The following is a 9,699-nucleotide window of genomic DNA, read 5'->3' as shown; positions in this document are numbered from 1 at the left end:
TTCTTATCAGGGCTCCAGTAAGTGCTGAATGAGAGTTTTACAGCACACCCTTATTGTAGATTTAGAGGGTGATCATGAGCGAGAGGCGGGTGTCACTCGAAATGACGGTCAGCTGATCAACTCAGAGAGTCTGCAACAGGATCTCAGTTGGGTGCCCAAGTTTTAGGTTCCATGTTCTTGGTCCAGAAACTTGATGTCATCAGTAGTCAGCAGTAAACCAGTGCCTTAAAGAGGAACTTATTCCCAGCAAACACACATGGGACAGTTGTGTGATTCTGAATGCTGATCCATTTACATGTGGTTTCCTCGTCTAATGACTAAAATGCCATATTAGTGTGTGTTGTATCGGGCGGCCCTTTTTCCAGCATTGAGGCACTGGGAAAACACGTATGTAAGGAAAAACCTATGCAGTAAATTTAGAATAGGCTCAAGGAATGTTCTGCATGGATTCAACTGAGGCTTGAGAAAGCACTATCCTTGCTTCACAATGAAAAACACTTTTTAGAATAAGACTGGATTTATGTTTAATTTGGGAGTCACTGGTTTGCTTTTTCTAGGCTTCCTTTCTCCTCATCTTTTTTTTTTTTTCATTTATTTTTATTAGTTGGAGGCTAATTACTTTACAACATTGCAGTGGTTTTTGTCATACATTGACATGAATTAGCCATGGATTTACATGTATTCCCCATCCCCATCCCCCCTCTCTCATCATCTTTTGCACAATCTTTCTTTTTTGTTTCGTCTGTATTTTTTTGTTTTGTTCTATATGACAGTTTTTTCTTGATTATACAGTAACAAGTGAAATAACAAGTGAATGCTGTACAAAATAACCGCACTATAAAGGAAGACCACTGTTAGTGTAGTGATGCCTGTCCTTTTCCTTTGTATTTATTAATATATGTAGCAGGCCGCTCAGCAAGGCAGACTTTTAAAGTGTATGTCTCCTGCCATAAATATTTAAAGTTGGTAGCAGATTGTGTCAGAGGTGACAGCAAATCATCTTTGAGCAGACTTCTGCTTTAGTAAGCTTCCTGTGTAGCTTAGTCGGTAAAGCATCTGCCTGCAATGCGGGAGTATGTTAGTCGCTCAGTCATGCCCTACTCTTTGTGACCCCATGGACTGCAGCCCACCAGGCTCCTCTGTCCATGAGATTTTGCAGGCAAGCATACTGGAGTGGGTTGCCATTTTCTTCTCCAGGGGATCTTCCCAACCCAGGGATCGAACCCGGGTCTCCTGCACTGCAGGCAGATTCTTTACCGACTGAGCTACATGGGAATGCGGGAGACCTGGGTTCAATTCCTGAGTCGGGAAGTTCCCCTGGAGAAGGAAATGGCAACCCACTCCAGTACTCTTGCCTGGAGAATTCCATGGCCAGAGGAGTCTGGCAGGCTCCTGAGGCTTCTCAGTTCATGGGCTTGCAAGGGTCGGACATGACTTAGCACTCTCTTTCTTTCTTTCTGCTTTAGTGAGATCATCAAAATGCCTCTTTGGTTGTACAATTATAATATTCTTATATATTTTAATAATGTGGGTAAAAGTAGTCAGATTACAAAATAGAAATACAAAGTGATTAACATTTAATAATGTAAATGGTTCTCATTGAGGGAGGGTACATCTCAGCAGGAATTTATTTAAATTTTTATAGAAAATTTAAGATATATGTCCACGTTAAAAGACTAGTATAATGAACCCCCATAGACTTTCATACAGCTTGAACAGGTCACTCTGCTCTTATGTCATCTGCACCCCCATCTGGTCTCTTCCCTCACAGATTATTCTGTAGTAGTCCCCAGACAGCATGTCATTTCTTCTGTAAATATTTCGATACGTAGCTCTGTAAGGACTCTTAAAAAATCAAAACGGTAACCATGATATTACTGTACCTAAAATTTTAACAATGATTTCTTAGTATCATATAGCAAGTGTGTGTCTCATTTGCAGCTGTGTCTAATGGGTGGTTGAGACTTAGCTTTGATTTTTTTTTTTTTTTTTTTTTTACTGTTTCTCTTTCCATATTCAAAATTCTTTGAAGCTAGTTGCTAAGTGCAGCCCACATTCCAGGAGGAAGAAGATGAACCTCTACCTTCTGGAGAAAGGGGGAGGAATTCAGAGAGTTATTTTGAAGTCAAATAATTTTTTTTTTTTTAACCCTGGTAGTCTCCTTGGGTCTGAAGTTGAAGACAGTAGAAAGGATTCAGAGCCAAACAGATATTCCAGGAGACTATGAAGGAAAAAAAATATGGCCAAAGGGAGCTCCCTGGGCTGATGAACTGTAGGAGCTGTGATGACGAGGTTATAATTTGAGGTTTTCTTTTTGTGTGTTATGATTTATGCTTGCAGTGAAATCTGTTAAATTCCTACCTGTGTAGCATCAGCATTAGTTAGCTGAGAGAAGTGAGAAGGTAAAGCTGGCCATTGGTTCTCAAGGAACAGCTATGGAACAGCAGTCAGCAGTGAAATGTGACAAGTGACAGCAGCCAGAACACAGAAGCCTCTCATGGGAATCCTCAAACATTCAGGAGAATTTCAATTTCCTGTCACAGAAGAAGAGGCTTGAATTCCAATCTTTTTTTTTTTTTTCTTTTGGCCATGCTGGGCAGCCTGTGGGATCTTAGTTCCCCAACCAAGGATCAAACCCATGTTCCCTGCTTTGGGAGTGCAGAGTCTTAACCACTGGACGGCCAGGAAAGTCCCTCCTTTCTTTAGATCTTAAAGAAAATGTGACATCAGAAGGCTGGAGTTCAGGAGCTACTCATGATACATACATGTTTTCATAAAGCAAAATGGATATAACATGAGGAATTGATTAGGGATTACAGTGTGAGAGTCTTATTACTTGAACCTCTATTTGTTGTAAAGTGATAGTGTTTTGAATATAACATAGAGCTTAATAGGAAAATAGCTGCAGTAACTCATAGGAACACATTACTCTTTATTTGAATGACTGGCCACTTAGTTTTTTAAAATTAAATTTAATTCTTTTTATTCTTTGGTTTATTCTAGTGGCAGTGTTTACTCTTAGTGGCAGAGTTACCAAAATTGCTAGTTCAAGACCAATAGTAATGAATTTTTAAAAGGTCATAAGTATATACATTTAAAGGCTTATCAGATCTGTTTTTTTCCCTCAGATTTTATAAAAAAATTTTTTTGCTTTCCTTTTTGGGTCCCACATTTACTGAATTGAATTAAATTCCACCCATTCCAGTCACTGAATTCCACCTTTCAGTTAATTCACACAGCACATTATTATTGGTCTATGCAAAAGCCCTCTTGTTTTACATATTAGTTTCCCCATTTCTGCTTCCATTTATATCCTCTCATCTATGTTTTATTGACTCTCTGTTTCTCCATTCTACCTTTTTTTCCTTAATGCACATGATATTATATGTATGTGTTTAACTTGATATAGATGGCATTATGATACGGTGCTCATGTTTTTTTTAATGCCATACTCTGTTTATGAGGCTATGTGCATGTGTGTGTGTGTGTTCTAAGTTGCTGTGTCTGACTCTGTGTGACCCTATGGACTGTGTCTGACTCTGTGTGACCCTATGGGCTCTGTTCACGGGGATTCTCCGGGCGAGAATACTGGAGTGGGTTGCCTTCTTTCAGGGGATCTTCCCAAACCAGGGGTCAAACCTGTGTCTCTTACATCTCCTGCATTGGCAGGCTCCTGCCACTTGGGAAGCTGTTTATGAGGCTATAATAATCTCACTTTTTAAAGTAATTCTTTATATGCACATTTTTCATTTTCCTTATTGGTACCACAACCAATACTGCCATGAATATCTTGGTATGTGTGCCTGGGCAGGGGTTTCTCTGCAGTATAGAGCCAGGAATAGGAGTTCAGGGTTATTGGATAGCCCTGTACCTAATTTCTTTAAGCACTGGTGGTATTTTCTCCATAACGACTGCAGCAGTTTTAATTGTGGCCAGAAATACAGAGTGACCATTTCCTTAGGCCTTTGTCAATAATTTGAATCGCATGGATTTATAATTTTGCCATTTTTATGTGTATAAAATAGTATTTCCTTATTTAATTTGTATTCTTTTGAATACAAGTGGGTTTGAATATGTCTTCATGTGTATGTATTGCTGTCTGGCTTCTTTTGTAACTTGCATATTTATATCTGTTGTCCACTTTTCAGTGGGATTTTTTTTTTTATCCCAATGATTTTCATTTCAGTTATTTACCCCCAATCTGTTACCCACCTGCTGACTTTGTGGTGACTTTCTTTAAATGGAGACCTTTGATTTTATTATTGTAACATCTGTCACTTTTCCTCCTTAAGGTTTGTTTTTGAGAATATTGTGTAAGAAATTGTTCTCTGCATCAAGATGATGAAGATGTTCTCCTATATAACCTTTTATTAGCTTTATATTTTAGTTTTGCTTTTTACATTTTTGTTTTTAGTATTATTACATCTGCAGTCCACATCTGGAGATTATGTGAGGTAAGGATTCAACTTAATATTTTTCATAGAGTGTACAAATTTTCCATCACTGTATGCTAAATAATTTATCCTTTTCTACTGACTTATGTAAGATACCACCTCTGTCACACACCAAGTTTCATATATACAGATGAGTTTGTTTCTGGGCTTTTAATTTTATTACATTCGTCTTTGTCTATCTTATATCATTGGCTTTTTTTTTTTTTAAAAATAAATTGTGGTTTTGCTTATTATTTCTTTTTCCTGTCTAATTACATTGGCTAGAATATCCTATACTATGTTGAATAGTATCTGTGGTGGTACATTTTTATCTTGTTATTGACCTGAAAAGGAAGCATCAAATTTTTTTCATTAATTATGATGTTTGCTTTAGGGCATTAATACATAGCCTTCAAAAAGTTAAGTAAGTTCTGTTTTATCCTTGTTTTATTTTTTATTTTTAGAAAGAAATTAGAATTGAATGTTGAACTTTATCACATGTCTTTCCCATGTGTTTTGAGATGTGTTTTCTTCTTGTTGTCAGTCACTAAGTCATGTCCAACTTTTTGCAACCCCATGGACTGCAGCATGCTAGGCTTCCCTGCCCTTCACTGTCTCCTGGAGTTTGCTCAAATTCACATCTGTTGAGTTGGTGATGCTCTCTCTGCTGCCCTCTTCTCCTTTTGCCTTCAATATTTCCTAGCATCAAGGTCTTTTCCAATGAATTGGCAGTTCGCATCAGGTGGCCAAGGTATTGGAGCTTCAGCTTCAGCATCAGTCCCTCTGGTGAATATTCAAGGTTGATTTCCTTTTGGATTGACTGGTTTGATCTCCTTGCAGTTCAAGGGACTCTAAAGAGTCTTCTCCAGCACCACATTTCAAAAGCATCAATTCTTCAGTGCTCAGCTTTCTTTATGGCTCTTCTTTACTCCATTGCTGTGGTGAAATAAATATATAGATCTTCTGGTATTAAATTATCTTTGCATTTCTAGAATAATCTCTTGGTAAAGTACTTAATAAAAGAATTGTTAGGGTTATTTTCTCAAACTCTCAGTTGGTGTCTATTTGCTGATATTTAGGGAGTTGGCGTCTCTGTTTATTCATGAAACTGACCTTAATTTTCTTTTAAATATCGTCCTCGTCAGTTTTTAAAATTTGAATTGGAGGATGATTGCTTTAATGTGTGAGTTTCTACTGTACAGGAGCGTGAATCGGCTGTAAGTATACATGTATCCCCTCCCTTCTGAACCTCCCCCCCACCCCTCCATGCTACCCATCTAGGTCATCACAGAGCACCCAGCTGAACTCCCTGTGTTAGGACAGCTTCCCACTAGCTATCTGTTGTACACATTGTAGTGTGTATATATCAGTGCTACTCTCTCAGTTCATCCCATCCTTTCCTTCCCTGACTGTCCACAAGGTTGTTCTCTATGTCTCTGTCTCTATTTCTTCCCTGCAAATAGGTCCCATCAGTACCATTTTTTTAGATTCTGTATATCTGCATTAATGTACAATGCTTGTTCTTCTCTTTCTGACTTACTTCACTCTGTTTGGCAGACTCTAGGTTCATCTACATCACTACAAATGACCCAATTTTATTCCTTTTTATGGCTGAATAGTATTCCATCGTGGGCTTCCCTGATGGCTTGGTACCAAATCTCCCTACCAGTGTAGGAGCCTCAGGTTTGAAAGAGCTCCTGGAGAGGGAAATGACAGTCCACTCCAGCATTCTTGCCAGGGAAATCCCATGGACAGAGAAATCTGGAGGGCTACAGTCCACAGGTGGCAAAGAATCAGACATGACTTAACAACTAAACAACAGCAATATATTCCATTGTATATATGTATCACAACTTCTTTATCCATTTGTCTGTCAATGGACATTTAGGTTGCTTCTATGTCCTGGCTATTATAAATAGTGCTGCAATGAACACTGGTGTACATGTGTCTTTTTAAATTATGGTTTTCTCAAGTTTTTGTTTTTTAAGGTTGTACTCCCCTGAAAAATGAACCAGACATCTTTCACAGTTTTTCTAATTTTTATTTATCCATTCACATACTACAGGACATCTGGGTTGCTTTCAAAATATTCTTAATATTAGCTGAAAGTTCAAAAATTCCCATTGAGAATGGGATCTTGTCAAGGATGTCCACCACCAATTCTATTGATCATCATACTCGAGCTTGCCAACATTGTAAGTCAGTAAAAAATAAAAACATGTTAGGGTTCGGAGGCAAGTAATAAAATTGATTATCCATAGATAATGTGAATATCTATATAGATGACTCAAAAGAAAGTACAAATCATTTTTAGAAATAAGAATTTAGCAAGTTGGCTAGATACAAAAAACCAGTTATAAATCCCACATTGCATTTTTATATACCAGCAAATGTCAGTTAGAAAATGAAAATTTAAGAACATGCCATTTACAACAGCATAGAAAAATATGAAACACAATTTAACAAAAGCTCTGTAAGCCCCTAATGGAGAAAATGATAAAACTTATGTTGAAAAAAATTAAAGGATCTTTAAGCAAAGAGAGATACACAACAGAGACTAAGGATAATGTCAATGTCAGTTTTCCCCAATTTTATTTATTGAGTTGGTATAATTCTAATAAAAATAAAATCCCAACCTTTTAATTTTGTAGGCCTTTGATAAAATGGTTCTTAAATATGTATTGAGATTCAGAGGCTTTAAGTAGGAAATGGTAACCCACTCCAGTTTTCTTGCCTGGAGAGTTCCATGGATGGAGGAGCCTGGTGGGCTCCAGTCCATGGGGCTGCAAAGAGCTGGACATGACAGCGACTGAGCAAAGGCCTAACTACTGGTCCACTCTTTTGGTTTGTTTCTTGGCTGTGCTGGGTCTTCATTGCTGTGCAGGTTTCTCTCTAGTTGTGGTGAGTGGGGACTGCTCCCTAGTTGCAGTGTGAGGGCACCTCACTGCGGTGGCTTCTCTTGTTGCGGAGCGTGGGCTGAAGGTTGCATGGGCTCAGGCGTTGTGGTTCCCCGGCTCTAGAGCACAGGCTCAGTAGTTGTGGCACACAGGCTTAGTTGCTCCTCGGCCTGTGGGATCTTCTGGATCAGTGATAAACCTGTGTCTCCTGCAATGGCAGGCGGATTCTTTATGACTGAGACACCAGGGAAGCCCTTGGTCCACTCTTGAAGAATGATAAAGTTGGGGAAATAGCCTTCATAGATATAATGACTAGTAAAGCTGTTGAATTTAGCTGAGTGTGGTATTGTTGCAGGGACAGACAAACAGACCAACAGAGCGAAATAGAGAATCCAGAAACGAAACCACACAACTCTTCATATATAACAAGATGGTTTTCAAATCAGTGGAGAAAGGATAGTTTTTTCCTTCAATGAATATTAATTGGATGCATGCTCCATGCATGCTAAGTCACTTTAGTTGTGTCTGACTCTATGTGGCCCCAGGGACTGTAGCCTACCAGGTTCCTCCGTCCATGGGATTCTCCAGGCAAAAATACTGGACTGGGTTGCTATGCCCTCCTCCAGGGGTTTTTCCAGACCCAGGGATTGAACCTGTATCTCTTATGTCTCCTGCACTAGCACCCCCTGGGAAGCCCAGATAATTAGGTGTTCATATTTTAAAAAATGGACTAGGACTCCCACTTTATACCATACACAAATAAATTCCAGAGAAAATATCTTTGTATTTTTCACAAAGGGAAGAATTTCCTAATTAAGACCACCCTCAAACATACATGCCAAAAGCAAAATAAAATAAAGCATAGTCATGTGTGTTAATGTGCAGAAACATGCATACAGATAGGGTAAAAGAAAAGATTGTTAAAATGAGTTTCTTTTCTTGAAAGCTAGCATAAAAACATAAAGGCACAAATCACAAACTGGTTGAAGACAATTGCAAATCATATAATTGACAAAAACTGATATCTAGTATATATAGAGAGAATGCCTACCGATAACCAAAAGTGAAAGAACCTGGTAGAAAACTGAGAAAAACATGAGAAGAGGTACTTTGTGAAAGAGGAAATCTGAATGTCAGTAAATATGACAATATGTTCAACTTCATTATTAATTAGCAAAGTTAAAGCACAATAAAAGCATTCCTATGAGATTGGCAGTATTATAGAGTCTGATTATACCTGGAATTAAGAATGTGGTGCAGGGCTTGCTTTCCTGGTGGTCTAGTGGTTGAGAATCCACCTGCCAGTGCAGGAAACATGGGTTCCACCCCCGATCCTGGAAGACCCCGCATGCCTCGGACCAACGAAGCCTGTGCGCTGCAACTGCTGAGCTAGTGCTCCGGAGCCGGTGAGCTGCCAACTGCTGAGCCCACGTGCTGCAGCTGCTGAAGCCCAAGAGCCCAGAGCCTGTGCACCGCAAGGAAGAGTAGCTCCCACCCCTTGCAACTAGAGAAAGCCCATGCAGAGCAATTGAAGATCCAGCACCACCAAATGCAATAAAAAGAATGATGCAGCTGTAGGATATACAGAAATAGAAGTACAATGTGAATATGAAACATGTTATAAACCAGTGTGACCCCAATAAAAATGTATTTTTAAAAATTTGTTGTATTTTTTTTGGCCACAATGCAGGGCATGTGAAACTTTCCAGATCAGGGATCAAACCCATGCCCATTGCAAAGGAGGCATGGAATCTTAACCACTGGACACCCAGAAGGTCCCCAGAATTCACTTTAAATAAATAAAACGGGGGGCAAAAGGGAATATGGTGTGATAGGAACTCTCAAGTGCTACTGGTGAGAATGAAAATTGGCTCAACTACTTTGGAGAGTAATTTGGCATAACTTGAAGTGAGGTCGCTCAATCGTGTTCGACTCTGCGACCCTGTGGACTGTAGCCCACCAGGCTCCTCCATCCATGGGATTTTTCTCAGCAAGAGTACCGGAGTGGGTTGCCATTTCCTTCTCCAGGGGATCTTCCCAACCCAGGGATCGAACCCAGGTCTCCCGAGTTGTAGGCAGATGCTTTGCCGTCTGAGCCACCAGGGAAGGTGTTACTTAGTAAATTCAAATATGTGCAAATTCTAAAATCCACTGGTTCTAGGTATTTAATCTGAGAAAATCTGCACGTGTGTCCCAGAAGACAAGTATAAGTGTGTTCATGAAAATGATCCAAGTATTTCTCATCAGTAGAATGTATAGTTGTGTGTTTAGGTGATATGGTAGTGAAAACATATATAGCTACATGCAGCAACATGGATGAGATGGAAGAGTGATAAGCAAAATAATCAGGCCACAAAAGAATACATGCA

This window comes from Odocoileus virginianus, chromosome 10 (assembly GCF_023699985.2).
Source record: "Odocoileus virginianus isolate 20LAN1187 ecotype Illinois chromosome 10, Ovbor_1.2, whole genome shotgun sequence".
Classification (NCBI taxonomy): domain Eukaryota; kingdom Metazoa; phylum Chordata; class Mammalia; order Artiodactyla; family Cervidae; genus Odocoileus; species Odocoileus virginianus.
Note: the sequence above shows the minus strand (reverse complement) of the source record.